Source organism: Mustela lutreola, chromosome 14, assembly GCF_030435805.1.
Source record: "Mustela lutreola isolate mMusLut2 chromosome 14, mMusLut2.pri, whole genome shotgun sequence".
In the NCBI taxonomy this organism is placed as follows: Eukaryota; Metazoa; Chordata; class Mammalia; order Carnivora; family Mustelidae; genus Mustela; species Mustela lutreola.
In genome coordinates, this window is record NC_081303.1 from 30,599,623 (window position 1) to 30,624,904 (window position 25,282).

Below are 25,282 nucleotides of genomic sequence, written 5' to 3' on the forward strand. Positions count from 1 at the left end.
GATGCGGGGCTGGATCCCAGGACCCTGAGATCATGACCTGAGCTGAAGGCAGAGGCTTAACCCACTGAGCCACCCAGGCGCCCCAAGATCAGTACTTTAGAACAAGACTGGAAATGGTTATGAAAGCCCTAGATAAAAAAAACAAGTACAATTTAGTGTCACCTGCTGGAGAAACATTTTGATACATCTGTTAATAAAGACAGATTTTCCGTACATACTTTAAATAAGCAACCAGAGAGGGTTCAAGGGTGGCTCAGTGGGTTAAAGCCCCTGCCTTCGGCTGGGTCATGATCCTGGGGTCCTGAGATGGAGCACCCCACCCCCACCCCCGCTCCCTTCCATCGGGCTGTCTGGTCAGTGGGGAGCCTGCTACTCCCCACCCCTCTGCCCTGCCTACTTGTGATCTCTATCTGTCCAATAAATAAATTAAAAAAAAAATCTTTAGGGCGCCTGGGTGGCTCAGTGGTTAAGCCGCTGCCTTCGGCTCAGGTCATGATCTCAGGGTCCTGGGATCGAGTCCCGCATCGGGCTCTCTGCTCGGCAGGGAGCCTGCTTCCTCCTCTCTCTCTCTGCCTGCCTCTCTACCTACTTGTGATTTCTCTCTGTCAAATAAATAAATAAAATCTTTAAAAAAAAAAAAAAATCTTTAAATAAACAACCAGAGAAAAATTGTTTGAATGACAGGGACTCAGAAATGTAAGTAGAACTCCTGAAACAGCATACAGATTCTGTGAGAGCGGGATCTTTGTTTTCTTTACTGTTGTATCCCAGCTACCTTGAACAGTGCCTGGCACACAGTGATCAAACAATAAATATTTCTTGAATGACTGAATGAAAGTGATGAAGTTCTAGAACCTAGGTGAGGTTTGGTGGGCTGAGGTCCGGAGCCGATGACCAAGAAAGAATTCTTGAGACATCTTTGGTGCAAAATGGTGGTTTATTAAAGCACGGGGACAGGACCCGTGGGCAGGAAGAGCTGCTGCCCCGGGTTGTGAGGGATGGCAGGTTACGTACCCTGCGGTTGGGGGAAGGTGAGGGGAAGGGAGGTGTCAGTGGAGTTTTCATATGCTAAAGAGGGCCTACAAGGTGCCAGGATGTTCCAGGCCTGCCGGAGGCCTTGCCCTTGCTGCTGGATCAATGTTGTCTTTAGACCAGCCATTAACATTAAGATCTTTGGGAGACTTTTTGGTGGGGTCCTCAGCCAGCCTCCTGCTCCCTCATCAAAAGCACTGGCAGTTTTAAGTATGGAATGAAAATGTCCATATGACTGTTCACATCCTGTAAATAATGGATACAGATATCCCTTCTCCAGGAAAAAGATAATTCTGTGTCATGCTTAGATGTTCTAGAAACAAAAAGGACCATCACCTAGGTGAGAGATGTGTGTAGAAGGGATGGGGGATAAGAATTAAAACTGATCCAGTCCCAAAGGCTACCTATCCTCTTTTTCTCTAAAACACAAATCGAGATCAAAGTAATTTATTTTACTTTGATTGTATAGAAAGTAAATTTAACTTTTACTTTGGGACTCTGGAATATTTTCATCAGCAAAGGGATGAATTCAGGCTGGTAAATGACAACTCAACCAACTCTGCGTCATTCCTAGCCCCTTGCTTCCTACTTCCCTGGAACCCTTTCCCTTAGTGAGCTAGTACAGAGATCCTTCCTGATTCAAGCTCATTAAAAAGCTGGGGCTGGTCCCAGAGCCAGCTTCAGATTTGGGGATCAAATGTACTTTATTTATTTATTTTTAAAAGATTTTATTTATTTATTTGAGAGAGAGAGTGTACACAAGCAGGGTGGAGGGGCAGAGGGAGAAGGAGAAAGCAGGGTCCCTGCTGAACAGGGAGCCCGATGCAGAGCTTGATCCCAGGACCCAGAGCTCAATCCCAGGACCCAGAGCTTGATCCCAGGACCCTGGAATCATGACCCGATCCAAAGGCAGATGCTTAACTGACTGAGCCACTCAGGCACTCCAATTAATTGTACTTTAAATAAGAACCTTAATGCTCAGGCTTGTAGACAGTGACATGACATTTTACCAATTTTGGAAAGAAAATTTTTAAATGCATGTAAATCAATCGAATTCATCTAGTGCTTGAGGATTAAGTGACCTCCCACACTGTTTTATTCCTGCATTATGACTTTGTTATTCTAAGCATCCCTCTGCATTATTTAAAAAAAAAAAATGATGCCATTTGAAGATGAGCTCTTTATTGGCCTGGCAAGCATATTACCAGCTGGTCAAGTCCATGGACTCTTGAGTCATAGAAGCTGTGTTCCAATCCCAGCTGTGTTACTTACTAGCTGTATAACCTTTGGGCAAGTAATTTCATCTCTCTGGGCCTCCATTTCTTTATCTGCAAAACAGGGATGATAATAATAGTACATACCCTATAGGGTTGTTACAAGGATTAAACAAATTAATATTTGTAAAATAGTTTGAATACTCCCTGGCACTCATAAACCCTGTATAAATACTTACTACATTACAAACCTAAAAATTCAAATCACTACCATGGATTAAATACCATTTTGTGGGCATTTTTAGAAGCAGAATAGAAAACCCTAAATTCCTAATAATTTAGATGTGTGAGAGCCTGGAGGAAGGGACTTCCACAGGAAGATCAGGCCAGGAGTCACCCTGGGACCCCAGGGCTTCTCTCACACCCTGTGATTCTGTTCCATGCTTATACCACACTTGTAAAGGCATTTACAGCTAAAGAATGTAAAATATTGTTTATGCATAACAATTAAGTAGAAGGAGATTGTTAATAAAAAACCATTCTTAAAAATGTAATACTGGGGCGCCTGGGTGGCTCAGTTGGTTGGACGACTGCCTTCGGCTCGGGTCATGATCCTGGAGTTCCAGGATCGAGTCCCACATCAGGCTCCCAGCTCCATGGGAAGTCTGCTTCTCCCTCTGACCTTCTCCTCACTCATGTTCTCTTTCACTGTCTCTCTTTCAAATAAATAAATAAAATCTTTAAAAAAAAAAAAAAAAAAAAATGTAATACTGGGTGCTTGGTGGCTCTGGCCTTTGAGCAGCTGCCCTGGGCTCAGGTCATGATCTCAGGGTCCTGCGATTGATCCAGTCCCGCATTAGGCCAGGAACCTGCTTCTCCCTCTCCGTCTGCTGGTCCTCCCCACTTGTGCTCTCTCTCCGACAAATAAATAAATAAAATATTAAAAAAAAAAAACCAACATGGGGCGCCTGGGTGGCTCAGTGGGTTAAGCCTCTGCCTTCGGCTCGGGTCATGATCCCAGGGTCCTCGGATCGAGCCCCGCATCGGGCTCCCTGCTCAGCGGGGAGCCTGCTTCCTCCTCTCTCTCTGCCACCTGCCTTCCTTGCCTACTTGTGATCTCTGTCTGTTAAATAAATAAATAAATAAATAAATTTTAAAAAATAAAAAATAAATTTAAAAAAAAAAAAAAACCTTACAACACTTCTGATTACTGACTATGGGCACATAATTAACATAAAAGAAAAATATGTGGGACAGGGGTGCCTGGGTGGCTCAGCTGGTTGAGTGTCTGCCTTCAGTTCAGATCATAATCCCGGGGTCCTGAGATCAATCCCCAGGTTGGGCTCACTGCTCAGCGGGAAGTCTGCTTCTCTGCCTTCTTCCTGCTCATGTTCTCTCTCACTATCTCTGTCTCTCTCAAATAAATAAATAAAATATTAAAAAAAAAATGTGTGTGCTTCCTCAGCCAACAGAAATGAAATAAACAAGTACTGACCCCGTGTGACCTGTGATCTCCTTGTCGGAGTCTCCTCCTTTCTCCAAGGACCCTGGAAGTTACAGAGCAGAAAGAACATGAGAATTCCAGAACCCTGAGAGCAACCAAAAAAAGAAAAAGAGGAAGTGATATTTAAGGATATTTTTTCCCAAGAGAGACGATGTAGGGCAAAACGATCATCTATCAGGTCTCCAGAGCCGGACAACCAACTCACGTCCCTTCATGACGGCCCAGCTGGCTGATCTGGAGACCCACTAAGTCTCCAGAGCAAGAAGTGAGACGTCAGTCGTCCTGCATTACTTCACATTTCCTCACATTTTCACTTTCCCTTCTTCTGCGGATGGCTGCCCTGACTTCCTTCTCTGAGGGAAAGCATGGCCACTTAATCATTCCCTCTGACTGTTTTCCAGAGATCCCAGGATAAAGTTAAGTGTTAAGGAGAAAAATAAAGCAGGCGTTCAGGGGCGCAGAGAATTTGCTCTCTCTGGGCTTCACTTTCCTCATCTGCAGTGAGAATTCAGTGCTGTAACAGGCAGAACCTCTTAGAACATACCTGGTGCAGGATTAAGAAGTGTATGAATTTTTAGCATTATTACAGATGTGGGAGACTCCTTTCCCCTGCCTGTGGAGGAGTTGGCCTCCTTGAGAACTCTGCCCATCCCCTGCTCCCTACCCCCACCCCCCGCATCAGGCTGGGCTTGGACTGGGTTTCCTGTGAACCAGGAGTTTTTGCTTTAAGTGTGACTGTGAGTCTGCCTGAAGGATTTTGTGCAACTCTGCACTGGGCCTATTAGCTTCCTGTGGCTGCTGAAACCAATTCTAGAGGCTTTGGCTGAGAATCTGTTCTGGCCTCTTCCATCTTCTAGAGGCTGCCTGAATTCTTTGGCTTGTAGACCCTCATTTTTCCAACGTCTGCTTCCATGAGCACATCTCTGACTCTCCTGCCACTCCCTGACAAGAACTTTGTGTTGATTTGGGGCCCATCTGGATAGCCAAGGAAAATTTCCCCATCTCGGCACACTTAATTTAATCACACCTGCAAAATCCTCTTTACCTTGTGAGGTAATATAGTCACAGGTTCCAGAAACTATGGCCTGACTATCTCCGGGGAGAGGGGCATTATTTGCCTACCCTACTGGGCAAGGAGTTTATTCCAATGGTGGGGAACGCATTTCTCTGAATCATACATGGCAATGTTGGCCATTTTCTCACTGCTGCTGTTCTTCCAAAGAATAGAAGTGGGCAACCTACAGTGCCTTGGTTTTGAGAGAAAGAGGGAAGGAGAGGGTGAAAGGTCGCAAGTCCTTTTTTCTTTCTTTTTCAGAAGTTCCCACCCTTTCTTGGTCCCTTCTCCTCTCCTCCTGAACCACTCCTGACAGACATCTTCTCTATGGCTCCCTCTTTTTTTTTTTTTCTTTTTTTTTAAAAAGACTTTATTTTATTTTACTTATTCATTTGAGAGACAGAGTGCACTCATGCCTGTGTAAGGGGGGTGGGAGGGGCAGAGGGAGAGGGAGATGCAGACTCCCTACTGAGCTTATAGCCCGTGGACTCTATGCAAGGACCCTGAGATCGTAACCTGAGCAGAAGGCAGATGCTTAACCAACTAAGCCACCCAGGTGCCCCTATTTGACTGTATTTTTAAGTAATCTCTACACCCAATGTGGGGCTCGAACTCATGACCCCAAGATCAAGCGTCTCAAGCTCTTCCAGCTGAGCCAGCCAGGAGCCCTCCCCTGGGCCTTCTTACTTAGGCTCATTCTAGTCTATTTCTCTATCCATTTAACTGAGGAGTCTCACAAGGGCACAATACCCAGCAATAAAAAAGTTCCTTTTAAAAAAGCACAGAAGTGGGGAAAACAAGTCGGTCACTACTTAACCTGGTTTATTTTTGTTCTGTCACTTTATTATCCTCACACTCTCACTTCGTTACCCAGGTCAAGCATGCCAAATGTTTGGAGAACCGGATGAAGTGAGTTTATTTTTGTGCTGAGACATTTGTGAGACTCTCTGACCTACACTGACAAGAGAAAAAGGTTATTTCTTCAGGTGGTGACTGCTCTGGGATAGTCCTCTGTAGCATTAAGCTACAGGTTTCCTCTATCCAAGGAGGACACCTAGAGGCTATTTGTGATGTGGAAGCCTATTCTGAAACATTTTCCAAATGTTTTCCTCACAGATCCTGTCATAAATCATAGATCCAATAAGACCAGATAGAATAAACATTAATGTATAGCTAATCATATAGGGGAGGAAACAGACCTACAGAGGTTATGTTCACTTTCTAGGAACAAAAGTACATCACAGATACAGAAAAACTTTGTTCTTTTTAAGTGGGCTCCAAGCCCAACGTGGTGCCCAATGCAGGGTTTGAATTTACCACCCTGAGATCAAGACCTGAGCTGAGATTAAGTCAGAAGCTTAACCGACTGAGCCACCCAGGTGCCCCAATTAGAACTTTTTAAATGTAATAGGTGGGTGGAACGATTAAGGAAGGGACATTTTGGGGACAGTTGGGGAACTTAGAGTGTTCGCTCTGTGTGTTGGTTGTTGTGATTGAGTTTGTGTTGATTTTCTTAGGTGTAGTTAGGGCATTGTGCTTGTATTGGAGAATGTTTCTGTTCTTAGGAGATTCAGGATAACATATTTAAGACTAATGTAGGAGGATGTGGGCAACCTACCTTCAGCTGTTTTGGCAAAAGGAAAGTGTGTGTACACATATGGAGAGAGAGGAAGCAGGTATGGTAAGGTGTTAGTAGCTGGCGAATCTAGGTGGGGAGGGCGAGATTGTTCAAAATAAACAAATTGGAATGTGAAAGCATTGACCTAAGTAATTTACAATGTTAACTGAATTTTTTAAAAAAGATTTTATTAGAGAGAGAGAGAGAGAGAAAGTGCACACAAGGAAGGGGAGAGGTAGAGGAAGAGGCCAGTTCACTGCTGAGCGGGGAGCCTAATGCTGGGCTCGATCCCAGGACCCTGAGATTATCACCTAAGCCGAAGTCAGACGCTTAACTGACTGAGCCACCCAGGCACCCTTCAATGTAAACTGAATTTGTATCTCAATAATTGTGACATTTCCTGTGCTGTGATGTTCCTCCACTAAAATTTCACTTTATCTCATACATTCCCACCATATTGTAATCACTCTGTAATTATTGGCTGCCCTTTCTATTTCTCATAGGGCACACAGAAAACACAATTATTTGCTGATGCTGGGTTAAAAAACATGATAGAAAGTTTCATAGCTCCCCACTTGTGCCATGATCTCACTGGCCTTATTTAGGGCCTAAAGGATGTTTCCTTGTGTCCTTTCCCCAACCGCCAGCTTCCCCTGGCTGACTCATATTCATCCTCCAGTTTCCCATCCTAGGGGAGGTCTTCCTTGACCTGCCTCTGTGCTCTTAGATCATTTCCCCTGCCTTAACACTTACCACACAGTACATTATAATATCTGTTATCTCAACTGAGTACCCATTAAACTATATGGTCTTCTTGAGAAGGGAGTTTTGTTCACCTTTTTACAGCTGTAACCTTAGTCCTTAGTCCTTGACACAGCCTCTGTAAGAACTTAATAAATATTTAGTGAATGAATGCCCAGTATAGGGTGACCAACTTTTTAGAGAGCCAAACTGAATATAAGCCATATCATACTCCCTCTTTCCCTCGATATGTGTGCGTGCGTGTGTGTGTGTACTTAAAAATTATACACATATGTGCTTTTCAATTGATAGAAAATATTAAAAATAGGTGTTTATTTTATATCAAGGATTTTTGTTAAAATTGTGGTAAAACAATTTCTTAGAAAGTTAAAATTAGGGGCGCCTGGGTGGCTCAGTGGGTTAAGCCGCTGCCTTCGGCTCAGGTCATGATCTCAGGGTCCTGGGATCGAGTCCCGTATCGGGCTCTCTGCTCAGCAGGGAGCCTGCTTCCTCCTCTCTCTGCCTGCCTCTCTGCTTACTTGTAATTTCTCTCTGTCAAATAAATAAATAAAATCTTTAAAAAAAAAAAAAAAAAAAAAAAAAAAAAAAAGAAAGTTAAAATTATGGGCGCCTGGGTGGCTCAGTGGGTTAAGCTGCTGCCTTCAGCTCAGGTCATGATCTCAGGGTCCTAGGATTGATCGAGTCCCGCATCAGGCTCTCTGCTCAGCAGGGAGCCTGCTTCCCCTTCCCCCTCTGTCTGCCTCTCTGCCTAATTGTGATCTCTCTCTCTCTGTCAAATAAATAAATAAAATCTTTAAAAAAAAAAGTTATAATTTATAATACTCTTTCTCCTCAGGAAGAATTTTCTACTTACTAGTTAATCTTTATATTCTTTTCATTTAAAAAAAACTTTTTTTTTTTTTAAAGATTTTATTTATTTATTTGACAGAGAGAAATCACAAGTAGGCAGAGAGGCAGGCAGAGAGAGAGGAAGGGAAGCAGGCCCCCTGCCGAGCAGAGAGCCCGACGCGGGACTCGATCCCAGGACCCTGAGACCATGACCTGAGCCGAAGGCAGCAGCTCAACCCACTGAGCCACCCAGGCGCCCAAAAAAAAAAACTTTTTTTTTAAGATTTTATTTATTTGGGGACGCCTGGGTGGCTCAGTTGGTTAAGCAGCTGCCTTCGGCTCAGGTCATGATCCCAGGGTCCTGGGATCGAGTCCCACATCGGGCTCCTTGCTCGGCAGGGAGCCTGCTTCTCCCTCTGCCTCTGCCTGCCTCTTTGTCTGCCTGTGCTTGCTCTCTCTCCCTCTGTCTCTGGCAAATAAATAAATAAAATCTTAAAAAAAAAAAAAAAGATTTTATTTATTTGTCAGAGGGAGAGAGAGCACAAGCAGGGGGAGCAGCCGGCAGAGGTAGAAGCAAGCTTCTCGCTGAAAAGGGAGCCCAGTGCAGGGCTTGATCCCAGTGTCCTGAGATCATGACCTAAGCCAAAGGTAGGGGCTTAACCCACTGAGCCACCCAGATATCCCTTTTTTTCTTTTTTTTTTTTTCAATTAAAAAAAAAATGGGGGACGCCTGGGTGGCTCAGTGGGTTAATCCTCTGCCTCTGGGCTCTCTGCTCAGCAGGGAGCCTGCTTCCCCCTCTCTCTCTCTGCTTGCCTCTCTGCCTGTCAAATAGATAAATAAAACCTATTTTTTAAAAAGGATTTTTTTTTAAGCAAGTGCTATGCCCATTGTGGGGCTTAACTTCATCACCCAAAGATCCAGAGAGTCACATGCTTTACCAACTGAGCCACTAGGCACTCCTTTGTGTTCTTAATTACAGTTTCCCACTTACTCCCACTTAATATATTTCTGATCAACTTATTTCATATACATACATATGTTTGCATATGTATATATTTCTTTCTTTATCTGCAATTCTTTTTTTTTTTTTTTGTAGTATTTTATTTATTTGACAGAGAGAAACCACAAGTAGGCAGAGAGGCAGGCAGAGAGGGAGAGAGAGAGAGGGGGAAGCAGTCTCCCCACTGAGCAGAGAGCCCAGGACCCTGAGATCATGACCTGAGCTGAAGACAGAGGATTAACCCACTGAGCCACCTAGGTGCTCCCCAATAAACAAAATCTTAAAAAATAAATAAATTTTAAAAAATAATAAAAATAAAAAATAAACAAATAAATAAATAAATAAAAGGGCGTACTTTTTGGTACTGATAGTCAGGATTATAGTTAAACTTTCCAATGAGATATATATATATATATATATATATATTCAAGTTATCTAACTTATCTCATTTTATAGTGCAAGAAACTGAGTCTCATTGAAACTAATACCTAAAGGTCTTACAGTTCCACATCACCTTAGCACTATATGCCAATTATGCATCATTTTTTTCCAGCTTTGTTGAGATACAATTAACAAATAAAAATTATATATAGTTAAGGCATACGACATGATGGGTTTTTTTAAAAGATTTTATTTCTTTACTTAGAGCACGCATATGAGTGTGGATGAGTGGGGCAGGGTGGGGGGGGCAGTGGCAGAAGGAGAGGGAGAGAGCAGATTTCAAGCTGAGCTCTAAGCCTGACTTGGGGCTTGATCTCACAACCCTGAGATCGTGAACTGGGCCAAAACCAAGAGTCGGCTGCTTAACCAACTGCGCCACGCAGATGCCCTACAGCATGATGTTTTGACATGCATATACATTATAAAATAATTACCATAATCAAGGTAATTAACATGTTGGAAAAAATTTAAATGATTCTCATTTTATATCTGTAATTGTATCAGAAAAATAAAATGATGGGGTACCTGGGTACCTTAGCGGGTTAACACCCATTCTTGGTTTTTGGGCTCCGGTGATGATCTCTGAGTCAAAGATCATGCCCCATGACGGTTCCACAGCGGGTGTGGAACCCTGTTTAAGATTCTCTCTCCTCTGGGGCACCTGGGTGGCTCAGTGGTTGGGCCTCTGCCTTCAGCTCATGTCATGATCTCGATAGAGCCCCACGTCGGGCTCTCTGCTCAGCGGGGAGCCTGCTTCCCCCTCTATCTCTGCCTGCCTCTCTGCCTACTTGTGATCTCTCCCTCTCTGTCTCTCTCTGTCAAATAAATAAATAAAATCTTAAAAAAAAAAAGATTCTCTCTCCTTCTGCCCCTGCCCCCCCCCAAAAAGAAGATGAGTTATTAGCATTCCACAGTCCCTTTTTCTTTGCTGTCTAACTCATCAACTTTTTAGGATTATAGCACTTATTTCCTTATCATTATCTTCATTCTATATTTCAATATGAGAGTTGTATATATTAATATATGTTATTATGTCAATTGTATTAATTAAGTTAATTATTAAATTTGAACTTGAGGAATTAAAGTCCGATTCCAAATCCGTTACAGTTTTACTAGTGATATTGACAGTCTTATTTGACTTGGCTCTCTTTTTCCAATGGTGACTCTTCTTGTCATTCTGAAGGAGTCTTGGGGCGCCTGGGTGGCTCAGTGGGTTAAGCCGCTGCCTTCGGCTCAGGTCATGATCTCAGGGTCCTGGGATCGAGTCCCGCATCGGGCTCTCTGCTCAGCAGGGAGCCTGCTTCCCTTCCTCTCTCCCTGCCTGCCTCTCCGTCTACTTGTGATTTCTCTCTGTCAAATAAATAAATAAAATCTTAAAAAAAAAAAATTTGTTGAAGGAGTCTTATTCCCCAAAACAAGTCATCTTTTTTTTTCCTACTGTGTGATTTTTTTGTTGTTTTTGCAACTTACACATTACAGTGAATGACTCAGGGTGGTCAATTTATCTTTTTTTTTTTTTTTTAAGGCCTCTTATGCCCTGTTTACAAATCAACAGTTTTGGAGAAACAGGATACAAATCTCTATTTTACTATAATCCCTTTCTCCATTCCCATCCTCAATGTATTTGCAAAGTAGAGGAGACCATTCTTCTTGTTCCACATTTTGAAAATCTGATGTTATAGTGGGCCAACATCTTTTCTATGGCAGACAATGATAGTCACCTTGAAGGCATATGTTTTAAGGATATTACCTCTTTACATTTCTATAAAGTTAGATATCTCATTAAGTGCTTCTGCATGTTTGAAGGAAACTTAAGAGTCACCAGATATGGGGCGCCTGGGTGGCTCAGTGGGTTAAAGCCTCTGCCTTCGGCCTAGATCATGATCCCAGGGTCCTGGGATAGAGCCTTGAATCCGGCTCTCTGCTCAGCAGGGAGCCTGCTTCCTCCTCTCTCTCTGCCTGCCTCTCTGCCTACTTGGGATCTCTGTCTGTCAAATAAATAAATAAAATCTTAAAAAAAAAAAAAAAAAAAAAAAAAAAAAGAGTCACCAGATACTTTTTTGTAAAAACTTCAGGAACACAGGTAAACAAATCACGTCTTTAAAAGCAGTGTTGCGTACAAGGTATGCAATGCAGGATTTTTAGCAGGTGAACTTCTTTTCATTTTCTTCGGTAAGAAGTTTATAAACCGAATGGAGTTTCCTAGCATGTACGCTTAACACTGTCTACTGAATGTACAGGTAGATGACCAAAGTGTCATTTGCATTTAGACAAGATATAAGCAATCTTTTATTTTATGTATTATGCTGCTTCAGTAAAATCTTCAGCCAAATCAGGAAGATCTTTTGAAACTCCTTTTTAAAAATCCAAATGCCTAAGGGCTAGGGAGACTGTTTTGTTGTTTCTGTGATTTAGGCATCCCTTAGTACACTGCAGAAAGCACGGTTGTTGGTAGGGCCTGTCAGAATTACTCTACATTCTAAGGGGCCAAGTATCTGTCATCAAAAATTTTCCTTCTGTTTGCCAATAAGATATATTTTTTAAAAGATTTTATTTATTTATTTGAGAGAGAGAGAGAGGTAACAAGCAGGGTGGTGAAGGAAAAGCAGGCTCCTCCCTGAGCAGGAAGCCCAACCTGGGGCTTGATTCCAGGACCCTGGGATCACAATGGGAGCTAAAGGCAGATGCTTAACCAACGGAGCCACCCAGGTGCCCCAACAAGATGTTTAGTTGCTCTGAATTAAGAAATATAACTTTATCCAGTTTCATAAAAGAATCAAGGAAAGATACAATAGCTATGTTCATCCCAAGTTAGTTTGGCACACCCAAGCTCATTAAACAGCAACTATTTACATGAGCCAGGGTGTCTTTTGAGGAGATGAAAAACTTTTATTGTTATAGAAGTACTTGCCTTTCTTATCCTGAATTTGTGAGATGGTCAAAGTCAGCACTTTCCCTTGCTTTTCTCCAGGTTCAATCCTCAAATTCTTTTCTGCAGATAGTGCAGTACACCCTGTTTTGGTTATTTACCTCCTTAATCCTATGATACGGGCCCTCCTACCCACCTCTCATTAAAGCCGTTGGGGAGCTTTCTTTTTCAGCCATGTGTAGGTCTTGCTCCCGTAGGTACTACAATTGTTTTTCATTACTCAACTCTTAGAAAGTATGGTCACAATATTCACAGTGTAAAAAATTAAATGTGCTCCATCTTGATACAAAGCACTATTTAACTATTGTTAAAGCAGAGGCAAAACCAAAACCAGATTGTTACACAAAGCATGTAAATTTTTCATTTTAATTACAACATGAGGGGTCAGGCAACAATGGATGATCTGTTACTGTGAATGTGGCTAATCAAGATTGTCAACATCAGCCTCAGGGGAAAAACAGCATCCAGGGACTACAGAAGGTGGATAATTTGTGTCCAAGTCATTAGGTACCCAATGCTTTCAGCCTCTATTTTTGTGGGCTGCCACATGGCTTTTGCACCTTTCCCTAGAAAGTGGGGAACAACTGACACTTTTCATGTCCCCACAAGGGGTTTCCAAGTAAGTGGGATTTTCAGTGCTAGAACTGGGACAATCCCCAGCAAACTGGGAGGGCTGATTTGCTCTAGCATGAGTGGCAATCCCTAGAATATCAGAGACATGGTGATGAGACTAGCAATGAGAAATTTTCAGAAATATATCCCTCTGAGACTGTAATCCCAGTCCTTGACCAAATGCTAATTAATAGATAATTTGTCAGAATACGTGTGCACGCCCAGGCACACACACACTCACGCACGCACACACACACATGCAATAACCACTACAGACATGAGAGACAGAAACAGAAAAATGTTTACCTTTAGCCCAGAAGGTTGCATGGTTTCAATAAAGGAGAAACATGTGCTGGTTGCTACATTCTTTCTTTAAAATTTACTTTGTTTTTTGAGTAGTCTCAACCCAGGGCTTGGATTGATGCCCTCAATATCAAGCATTACATGCTCTTCCTGCTGAGCCAGCCAGGCACCCCCCATTGCTACATTTTTTTAAATATTTTTTTTTTTAAGAGATTTTGTTTATTTATTTGACACAGAGAGAGAGAGAGACTGTGAGAGAGGGAATACAAGCAGGAGAAGTGGGAGAGGGAGAAGCAGGTTCCCTTGGAGCAGGAAACCTGATGTGGGGCTGGATCCTAGGACACTGGGATCATGACCAGTGCCCAAGGCAGATGCCCAATGACTGAGCCACCCAGACGCCCGTACTTACATATTTGTCAGAGGGAGAAAGAGAGAAGAGCACAAGCAGGAGGCCGGACAGGCAGAGGGAGAAGCAGTCTCCCCATGGATCAAGGAGCCCGATGATGTAGGACTCGACCCCAAGACCCTGGGATAATGACCTGAGCCAAAGGCAGACAAATGATTAACTGACTGGGCCACCCAGGTATCCCTGGTTGCTACATTCTTAAATGGTCTCATGACTGCCTGTATACTTCACTGATAGTTAATATCCAGCTGGATGATAAGCACCAGAGAAATCTTGAAGAAGTAGTTTTACAAGTAGAAATTCTAAGAGCGCCTCTATGATTTAACAATCCCTGCATGTCCCTTCTCTCTTGAGCACTAAGCGAATACCCACCAGCTTCATAAGGCAAAAGTGTAGCCTTTCTGCCCATGGGTCCTGTCCCTGTGCTACTTAAATAAACTTACCAAGTTACACTGTACAATGTCTCAAGAATTCTTTCTTGGCCTTTGAGCTCCACAACCCTGCAACAGACAGATATACAGTGTTCATTAAAAATAAGTCATTCTGAGGTAACCTTGTTTGTTTGTTTGTTTGTTTCTTTCTTTCTTTGTTCCTTTCTTTCTTTTTTAAATAAGATTACTAGATTAGTGGGACGCCTGGGTGGCTCAGTTGGTTAAGCAGCTGCCTTTGGCTCAGGACATGATCCCAACATCCTGGGATTGAGTCCCACATCGGGCTCCTTGCTCGGCATGGAGCCTGCTTCTCCCTCTGCCTCTGCCTGCCATTCTGTCTGCCTGTGCTCGCTCTCCCATCCTCTCTCTCTCTGACAAATAAATAAAATCTTAAAAAAAAAAAAAGATTACTAGATTAGTCAATGAGGAGAATATTAAAAGACCTATATATCTTGTTTTGGGGGTTGGGGGCATCTGGGACTGAGTTGCCAATTTGATGTGCCTTTATTCTGTACTATATTAGTGTGCATTTTCTATAAACATTTACCTAGTCACAATTAATTAACACTCATATACTGGTAGCTTTTACTTCAGATCACATTCGAATTTTGCCGAGCATCCCTTATAATAAATAGATCTGACCAGGATAACATGTTGTCTTTACATTGCAATGTCTCTTTAGTATTTAGACCTTTTATTCTGAAATAGTTCTCCAGTCTTTTTTTTTTTTTTTTTTTAGTTCATGATACGTTTTTGCAGATTTCAGGATATTTTGTAGAATGTCTCTCATTTGGGATTTCAGTGGGTTGCAGTTTTGGGTTTCCTTCTTTCTTTTTTTTTTTTTTTTAGTTTATTTGACAGACAAGAGATCACAAGTAGGCAAACAGGCAGGCAGAGAGAAAGGAGGAAGCAGGCTTGCTGCTGAGCAGAGAGCCCAATACGGGGCTCGATTCCAGGACCCTGGGATCACAACCTGAGCTGAAGGCAGAGGCTTTAATCCACTGAGCCACCCATGCAACTCTCAGTTGGGGGTTTCTTTCTTTTTTTTTTTTTTTTAATTTGTCAGAGAGAGAGAGAGAGCATGAGTGAGCGCAGGCAGACAGAGTGGCAGGCAGAGGTGGAGAGAGAAGCCAACTCTCTGCTGAGCAAAGAGCCTGATGTGGGTGGGACTCGATCCCAGGACGCTGGGATCATGACCTGAGCTGAAGGCAGCTGCTTAACAAACTGAGCCACCCAGGCATCCCCTCAGTTGGGGGTTTCTAATGATTAGATTCCAATGACTCATTTTTGGTAGGAAGATCCATGTTCTCCCTGCAAGCTATTGACTGGGCCACAATGTTCATTAGTCCCACGATGATGTTGTTTACTTCAATTACCTGTCTGGTGTCTGTCAGTTTTCTCCATTGTAGAGTCTGTCCGTTTTCTCCATTGTAGAGTGTCTCTTCATTAATAAGTACCTATTTTTTTTTATTTTTATTTTTTTTTTAAGATTTTTTTTATTTATTTGCCAGAGATAGAGAGAGAGAGTACACACAAGCAGGCAGAGAGGCAGGCAGAGGCAGCGACGAGAGAAGCAGGCTCCCCGCCAAGCAAGGAGCCCGATGCGGGACTCGATCCCAGGACCCTGGAATCCTGACCTGAGCCGAAGGCAGCGTCTTAACCGACTGAGCCAACCAGGCGTCCCAATAAGTACCTATTAATACATATTTTGAGGGGAGGTAACTTGAAACATATACATAACTTGTGACTTCAAATTTTGAATTATTTATGTATTGTTTTATATCAGCATGGACTTAGGATCCCTTATTTTATTCATTGGTTTTCTCCCTTTCCATGTCTGTAACATCCTTCTCTAATAGTGAGAAACCTGGATCCCATTATCCTGAATATATTTACTTTTTTCAAAATTGCTTATATCTTTTTTTTTTTTTGAAGATTTTATTTATTTTTTGAGGGGGAGAGAGAGAGAGAGCACAAAGGAAGAGTGAGAGGGAGAAGCAGACTCCCTACTAAGCAGGGAGCCCAATGTGGGACTTGTTCCCAGGGCCCTGAGATCATAACCTGAGCCAAAGGCAGATACTTAATCAACTGAGCCACCTAGGTGTCCCATATTTTTTACTTTTTTCAGCAAATAGTATGCAACTTACTCCATCCTAAGAATTAAAATATTATAGAACATAGATTTAAAAGTGAAAGTTGTCCTTTAACTCTGCTCCCAATTGTTAAAAGTAATAATTTGCTTTATGTATATATTGTGAAACAATCACTACAATAAGGTTAGTTAACACATCTGTAAACACACACACACATCCATCACTTCACATAGTTCCTGCTCCTTGTGTATGTGTGTGGGATCTTTTTTTTTTTTTTTTTTTAAAGATTTTATTTATTTATTTAACAGAGAGAGACTCAGCAAGAGGGAACAGAAGCAAGGGGAGTGTGAGAGGGAGAAGGAGGTTTCCCACCATGCAGAGCCTGATACAGGGACTTGATTCTAGGACCCAGGGACCACAGGCCTGAGCCAAAGGCAGGGGCTTAATGACTGAGCCACCCAGGCATCACAAGTGTGTGGTCCTTTTTAAAAAATTGGGGCACCTGGATGGTTCGTTCAGTGGGTTAAGCCTCTGCCTTCAGCTCAGGTCATGATCTCAGGGTCCTGGGATCAAGTCCCACATTGGGCTTTCTGCTCTGCAGGGAGCCAGCTTCCCCCTTTCTCTCTGCCTGCCTCTCTGCCTATTTGTGATCTCTCTCTGTCAAATAAATAAATAAAATCTTAAAAAAAAAAAAAAAAAAAAAAGAGGGGCGCCTGGGTGGCTCAGTGGATTAAAGCCTCTGCTTTCAGCTCAGGTCATGATTCCAGGGTCCTGGGATAGGGTCCTGGGATCGAGCCCCGCATCGGGCTCTCTGCTCAGCGGGGAGCCTGCTTCCCTTCCTCTCTCTCCCTGCCTCTCTGTCTGCTTGTAATCTCTGTCTGTCAAATAAATAAATAAAATCTTAAAAAAAAAAAAAAAGAATGGGAATTTTATAGGGGCACCTGGGTGGCTCAGTGGTTTAAAGCCTCTGCCTTCCGCTCAGGTCATGATCCCAGGGTCCTGGGATCGAGCCCCACATCAGGCTCTCTGTTCATCAGGGAGCCTGCTTCCTCCTCTCTCTCTGCCTGCCTCTCTACCTACTTGTGATCTCTGTCTGTCGAATAAATAAATAAAATCTAAAAAAAAAAAAATAAATAAAATAAAAATAAAAAAATAAAGCAACATTGAGATCATAATGCATATATATGGTTTTTGAATTCTGTTCTACTTAATAGTAAAAAAATGTATTTTATGTTACAATCCAGTTATATACACACATACATGCCCATGTGTGCCTGCACACATACACTGATACATGATTAAAATTAAAAAAAGGGGCACCTGGGTGGCTCAGTGGGTTAAAGCCTCTGCCTTCATCTCAGGTCATGATCCCAGGGTCCTGGGATCGAGTCCCACATCCGGCTCCCTGCTCAGTGGGGAGCCTGCTTCCTCCTCTCTCTCTGCCTGCATCTCAGCCTACTTGTAATCTCTGCCTGTCAAATTAAAAAAAAATAAATAAAAATCTTTAAAAAAAAATTTAAAAAAATCAGGAAACACTACTGACTCTTGTAATATACTCATATTTTCTAGTCTAATTTGGGCTATATCCATTTTTGTTTGTTTAAGCACTATGGTGCTAGAGAGGTGACTCAGGATGGGCTGTCAGAGCCAGGCAAAGTAGAAGGAAAATGTTAGGAGAACAGCCAGCCAGTGGGGAGGGGTTATGTCAGAGTTCAGGTGGGGTAAGGACAGCATTTCTGTGGAGCAACAGTCTTGCATGAACTGTCAGGACCCGAATAGAATAAGGTGAGCAACAGTGTGGAAGGGTGACCCAGTTTGAGGTGACAGAGTCTAAAGGTCACGAGGAGAGTATCCACATAAGGGAGGAAGCAGCAGCGCTCATGGAAGATCTATTGCATACAAGAGGCATGATTAAAGAAATAAATTTAGTCAGAAAATCAACCAGGTTTTTTTTTTTTTTTTAAAGATTTTATTTATTTGACAGAGAGAGATTACAAGTAGGCAGAGAGGCAGGCAGAGATAGAGAGGAGGAAGCAGGCTCCCTGCTGAGCAGAGAGCCCGATGCGGGACTCGATCCCAGGACCCTGAGATCATGACCTGAGCCGAAGGCAGTGGCTTAACCCACTGAGCCACCCAGGCGCCCCTCAACCAGGTTTTTTATTAGCAGAGAATGGACTTACCTGTTGTGGAAAGGGAAGGAGCTTAAAGGAAGCTTGCCTTCTAATGGAAGTTCTTAGTATATTCAGAACAGACTACTTCATTTAGGAGGCCCTATGCAAAATGGAAATGTGGGGGTCCTCTGTTGAAAATTAAGAATTTCAAGATGGGTAGGCTTAGCAACACAGTTGTGGATGTGTCTCCTCAGGCAAAGGAAACAAAAGCAAAAATAAACTATTAGGACCATACCAACTACACCAAAATAAAAGCTTTGTCATAGGAAAAGAAACCACCAACAAAACTAAAAGACAACCTTTTGAGTGGCAGAGGATATTTGCAAATGACATACCTGATAAGGGGTTAATAAAAATGGTAAAGAACTTACATAACTCAACACCAAATAGTAGTAATAATAATAATCTGATTAAAAATGGGCAGAGGAGGGCCGCCTGCATGGCTCAGGGGCTTAAGCCTCTACCTTCAACTCAGGTCATGATCTCAGGGTCCTGGGATTAAGCCCCGCATCGGGCTCTCTGCACATCAGGGAGCCTGCTTTCTCCCTCTCTCTTCTCTCTGCCTGTCTCTCTGTCTACTTGTGATCTCTCTCTCTGTCAAATAAACAAATAAAATCTTTAAAAAAAATGGGAAGAAGACCTGAATAAACATTTTTTCCCAAGAAGGCATATTGATAGCCAACAGACACATGAAAAGATGCTCAACATCACTGATCATCAGGGAAATACAAATCAAAACCACCCAATGAGATATCACCACACATCTGTCAGAATGGCTAGAATCAAAAAGACAAGAACTGAAAAATGTTGGCAGGGATGGAGAGAAAAAGGAATCCTCAGGGCACCTGGCCCTCTCAGTCAGTAGAGCATGCAACTCTTGATCTTGGGGTCATGAGTTTGAGCCCCACATTGGGTGTAGCGATTACTTAAAATAAATAAATAAAAATTTAAAACTAAATAAAAAGGTGTAAAAAATAAAAAATAAATAAATAAATAAACAAATAAATAGAAGACTTTCAAGATGGTGAGAGCCGAGTTTTTATTAAACCAAGCTCAGGGTCCTTCTAAGTGCAGAGTCCTGTGTGACTACAGGTCTGATGTCCCTGAAGATAGCCCCAGATTTTTTTTTTTTTAAGATTTTATTTATTTGACAGACAGAGATCACAAGTAGACAGAGAGGCAGGCAGAGAAAGAAGAGGAAGCAGGTTCCCTGCTGAGCAGAGAGCCCAATACGGGGCTCGATCCCAGAACCCTGGGATCATGACCTGAGCCGAAGGCAGAGGCTTTAACCCACTGAGCCACCCAGGCGCCCCAGCCCTAGATGTTTTCATGGTTTTTCTATCTATAGAGGTAGCAATGTACATCTATATTTATTTACAATTATGAAATGTGATATACAATTTAAAATATATAATATTCCCTACTTTTATTCATGAATATATGTGAGATTAGCAACACACCAAAAGTAGTAGTACCTCTAGTGCTTAGATTTTGGCTTCTGAATACCATCCTCTACCAAAAGGAACCAGAGCTCCTTGGAAAAATAGTCTGAAACGGATTTGGAGCAGGAAAGAGTTGACTCTGGGGCTGTGCCAGAGGGCAGAGAAATGCTGAGAGAATGAAGAGACATGTCAACAGAGCACAAGGGCTCACTCACATGCGCTCTCATTTCCGAATCTGGGAAACTTGAGCATCGAAATAAGCAACTGATTGAGCCCGGTGGGGAGACTGCTTCTCCCTTCTCCTGCTCCCCCTGCTTGTGTTCTGTCTCTCACTGTCTCTCTGTTGAATAAAATTTAAAAATCTTTTAAAAAATAACAAAATAAAAAAAACTTAAACGCATGCATATATAAGCACAAAGGAAAACCACCAAAAATATTTATATCTGAATGGTGAGATTATAGGAAACATTGTCATTCTTCTTTACAATTTTCCACATTTTCCAAATCTCCTAAAATGAAAATTTATTACTCTGACAGATTTCCACTTAACTTTTCAAAAGAAATATAATTGAGGGGGCACCTGGTTGGCTCAGTTGGTAGAGCATGTGACTCTTGATCTCAGGGTTGTAAGTTCAAGCTCCATGTTGGGTTTAGAGATTACTTAAAAATAATATCTTAAAAAAAAGAAATATATTTGAAAAGTTATTTGTAGACAATATAGAAAATAGAGATTTCTAATGTTCTATTTTATTCAATAAATATTTAATGAGCGCTTTGTGTACACTAGGCACTGTACTAGCTGCTGGAGCATGTTGCTGGTGAATGAGACGGACCCTCTCTTTGCCTTCATAAAGCTGAGAGTCTAGTGAGGAAGACAGATAATAAACAAGTCATTACAATAATGTGGGATGCTGGTAGGGGATAAGCAGTTGCTACAAAGGTGAGACTAGACTAGGGGTTGGGATGTCCCCCCAGGGGAAGACTGGGGCGGTAAGCTAAGTAAAAATTAGCCAGGCAACCTGGAAAGGGAACTGCATTTTAGCAGGGGGAATATTGAGCAATAAATTCAGCTTGCTTCTTTTGCAGAAAGCAGAGTCTCAAGAGATATAGTTATGAAGCTGGAGAGGAAGCAAGGAGGCTCAGGAAGGCCTGGTAAGGCATCCTGAGGGAAACGTGTGAAAATCTCTTTGTAGCTCCTTTATCAGCACTTGGAGCTTTTCTAGATAGCTCAGTAGAAAATACAGCAGTTCTTGAAGCCAATAAACTAGCCACTTGCCTCCTAAAGGAAAGTACTTATAAAGGAAGGCATTTATATTTATAATAAAAGACTACAGGATTTTCAGCTTTTTAAAATTCACTTTAATTTTTGTTTTTAAGTCTTCATTGATTGTTAAAACTTTCTCTTTAATTGTGAGGAAGGTTATTACTGATCACGTCAAAACATTAACATGCTGGGAAAGGTCTGAAAGATACTGCACAACTTATTTGCTTACTGATATTGTTCTCCAATTTTCCAATATGTACAAGTAATTTGCATCAAATAAAAATGGTTATAGAAGGGCGCCTGGGTGGCTCAGTGGGTTTAAGCCTCTGCCTTCAGCTCAGGTCATGATCTCAGGGTCCTGGGCTCTCTGCTCAGCAGGAGGCCTGCTTCTCCCCCATCTCTCTCTGCCTGCCTCTCTGCCTACTTGTGATCTCTGTCAAATAAATAAATAAAATCTTTAAAAAAAATTTTAGAAAAGTCGTTATAGCAGAGCATTTGCATTGATTGTATTGGTGAGGATTATGGCAGAAAATCAGCTTAAGCTGGTTGAAGCAAAAAATAGATTATAGAGATAAATGCTTCATTTTCTCCCTGCATGCCAGTTCCCTCTTCTTCTCTACTCCAGATAGAGGAAACATGGCTGCCAAAATATTTTGTTCTTTACAGATCATGGTCCAGGTTCTCAAAGAGGGGCTGGTCTTTCAATTTCAATGTCAAATTTTCCTGGGAAGGACTGTAATCGGTCAAGTTGGGTCAGCTGACCACCCCTAGACCAATTTCCTGTGACTGTTCTAGAAGCTTCACTTATATTAACTCCTCATCCAACTCTTGAAGATAGATGTTATTATTAGTCTCATATTATAGGTAAAGAAACTGAAAGAGTTTTCAGAAGGAGGCATAAACATAATAGCAAATGCTGTAATTTGTCCAAACAAGATGGTAGCAGGTCTGGTTATCAACACAACACCCCCTTCTTCTGGGAACTGTTCCCCAATACTGTGCCTGAAGAGGCTTTCATATTGTTTTGTGACTTGCTGGGGTGTTTGTTTGCTTTTTTTTTTTCTAATATACTTTGGATCTTCCTAAGCCCATACACATGTACCTATTTCAACCTCCTTTAAACCAATGACCCAACCAACCAACCAAACAAACAAACAAACCAGGGCTTGGCCTTACATTAACTATTTCCATATTGAAAATATGGTTGGTTAGTTGCTTTCAATTTTTCACTATTAAAAACAATATTGTGGGATGCCTGGGGGGCTCAGTTGCCTTCAGCTCAGGTCATGGTCCCAGGGTCTTGGGACCTAGTCCTGCATCCGGCTCCTTGCTCAGCAGGGAGGGAGCCTGCTTCTCTCTCTGCCTGCTGCTTCTGGGGTCTCTCTCTCTCTCTCTTTCTCTTTCTCTGACAAATAAATAGATAAAATATTTTAAACAAACAAAACAAACAATACTGCAACTGTACTTGAACATGTATCTTTGTGTACGTATAAAAGTAATTTGGAGTAATTAAAGTAATTAAAGAGTAATTTAAAGTAATTAAAAGAAATTATTAGATAAAAGAATGTACGAATTGATATACTATGTATATATACTGAGTGTACATAATAATAGATTCTGGTAAGTTGCTCACCAAAGACGTGTTACAGTTCAAACATGGGCCTATTGGTCATTCTTCACACTAACCTCAACAACTCTAAACAGATAGCTTCTAAAAACTAGGGTACAGGGGGCACCTGGGTGGCTCAGTCGGTTAAGCATCTGCCTGTGGCCTAGGTCATGATCTCAGGGTCTTGGGGTCAAGTCCCACAATGGGCTCAGTAGGGAGTCTGCTTCTTCCTCTCTCTCTGCCCTTCCCCCTACTTCTACTCATTCTCTCTTTCCTTCTCTCTCAAATAAATAAAGAAACAAACAAACAACTAGAAACATATGTTTCTTAAAACATAGAAACAGACTAACTACAGATGATGGTGACTGTCGGCCCAGAGAACGACTTCTAGTCCAGGATGTTGGTCAGGCTTCTTAGAGAAGGTGACTCCTAAGCTGAGTTTTAAAAAAATGAATAGGAGTTAGGCAACAAAAGAAGTGTAAACTGGGTTAAAATCTTACAGGATGGAGGTGAACAATGATCTGGAATAACTAAAACTCTTTCACACTATTTGCAGAAGTATAAATTGGTAAAAACACTTTGGAATATCAGATAGTATCTAGTTCTAACTTAGTTCTAAGTTCTAGATAAATATCTAACAAAATACTTATCTGTGGTCATCAGAAAACACGTACTAGGATATTAATAACAGCAGTATTTATTAGAGCCCCAAATGAAAACTACCTAAATGTTCATCAGTAGTGGAATGGATAAATGAAGTATAACACAGCCTCATATAGTGGAATACTATACAACAATGAAAATAACTTACAAGTATATCGGGGTGCCTGGCTGGCTCAGTGGGAAGAGCAAGCAACTTTTGATCTTGGGGTCACGGGTTCAAGCTCCACGTTGGGCCTAGAGCTTTCTTTAAAAAAAAAAAAAAAAAACCTACAAGTATGAACAAAAATAGAAATGAATCACACATATACTATTTTGGGGAAAAGGTGTCAAACACAAAAGGTTACATATTATATGTTACCATTATATAAAGCAAAAAAACATGAAAAAATTAACATATGCTATTAAAGTCAGAACACTTGTTACCTTTGTTGTGTGGGAGGGTATGGGTAAAGATTGGGAGAGGGCATGAGAGTGCTTCTGGGGTGCTGTTAGTGTTATGCTTTTGGATTTGGATGTTGATGACAGGGATGTGTTTTGTTTATGAAACTCGTCAAGCAGTACACATATGTGCGCACTTTCCTATATAAAGACTATCCTTCAATAAAAAGATGGAAATTTTTTTAAAAGATGGAAATAAGGGAAGGGGAAATGGACTTTCGAGGCAGAGGTTACAGCATAAGCTCAGACACAGAGGCTTGATGAGTTCATGTGGGAATAGCCCATAGAATGGACAGAGAAGGGGAACATGGGAATAAGAAAGGGGCAGAGGAAATATATGCATTAGTGGAAATAAGGTTGGCCTTAGTCCATTCCAATTCTGAGAATCTATGCTTCTATGATTAGCCTACATTCATAGAGTTAATTGTAAAAAAGGAGAAGACTCCATAGAAGATTGAAAACATGGCTATAATATTCTGCTAATCTTCCCATTAAGGCATGGGGTCTCTTTCCCCATTCTACAAGTCTGGGCTGGTTTTGTGACTTACTTTGATTAATGGAATATGGTAGAAAGGGTGTTTTCAGAGTCTTGGAGTCTAAGCCTCAAGAGATCTTGCAGCTTCCACTTTTGCTGTCTTAGAATCCTGAGACCAGCCACCATGCTATGAGGAAGCTCTGTGTTAGGGGTTGAATATTTTCTCCAAAGTTTGTGTGTTGAAGTCTTTACTCCCAGTACCTCACAATGTGAATGTATTTGGAGATAGAGTCTGTAGGGAGGCAGTCAGGTTGAAATCAGGTCATTAGGATAGGTCCTAATCCAATAGTACAGAGGTCCTTAAAAGGGGGGGGAGGGTTATTTATTTATTTATTTATAGATATAGATATATAGAGAGATCACAAGATTTTATTTATTTACCTAACAGAAAGGTAGAGAGAGATCACAAATAGGCAGAGCAGTAGGCAGAGGGAAAGGGAGCAGGGAGCAGGGAGCCCAATGTGGGACCCAATCCCAGGACTCTGGGATCAGGACCTGAGTGGAAGATAGATGCTTAACCAAATGAGCCACCCAGGTGCTCCCAAATGGGGGGAAATTTAGACAGAAAGAGCAGCAAACTTGTGAAGATAGGCAGAGATTGGATGCTGCTTCTCCACACCAGAGATCACCAGCAAATTGCCAGGAGCTAGGAGACAGAGAGAGAACAGATTCTTTCTCACAGCCTTCAGAATCAGCCCTGCTGACATTGTGGCCTCAGACTTCCAGGCTGCAGAACTGTGAGAAAACGAATTTCTTTCTTTTTTTTTTTTTTTTTAAAGATTTATTTATTTATTTGACAGAGATTACAAGTAGGCAGAGAGGCAGGCAGAGAGAGAGAGAGGAGGAAGCAGGCTCCCTGCTGAGCAGAGAGCCCGACGCGGGACTCGATCCCAGGACCCTGAGATCATGACCTGAGCCGAAGGCAGCGGCTT

General features: G+C 41.9%; 1 long non-coding RNA gene across 1 annotated transcript; it reads right to left on the minus strand.

Annotated features, from left to right (window-relative positions):
• Nucleotides 1-1,726: 1,726 nt before the first annotated feature.
• On the minus strand, nt 1,727-23,633 carry LOC131814579 (uncharacterized). The gene is made up of 5 exons (XR_009347351.1): nt 23,526-23,633; nt 15,512-15,592; nt 14,148-14,204; nt 3,742-3,793; nt 1,727-2,360 (listed from the first exon to the last, which is right to left on the minus strand). It is a non-coding gene; the product is annotated as an uncharacterized LOC131814579 (long non-coding RNA).
• Between the last annotated feature and the right edge of the window lie 1,649 nt (nt 23,634-25,282).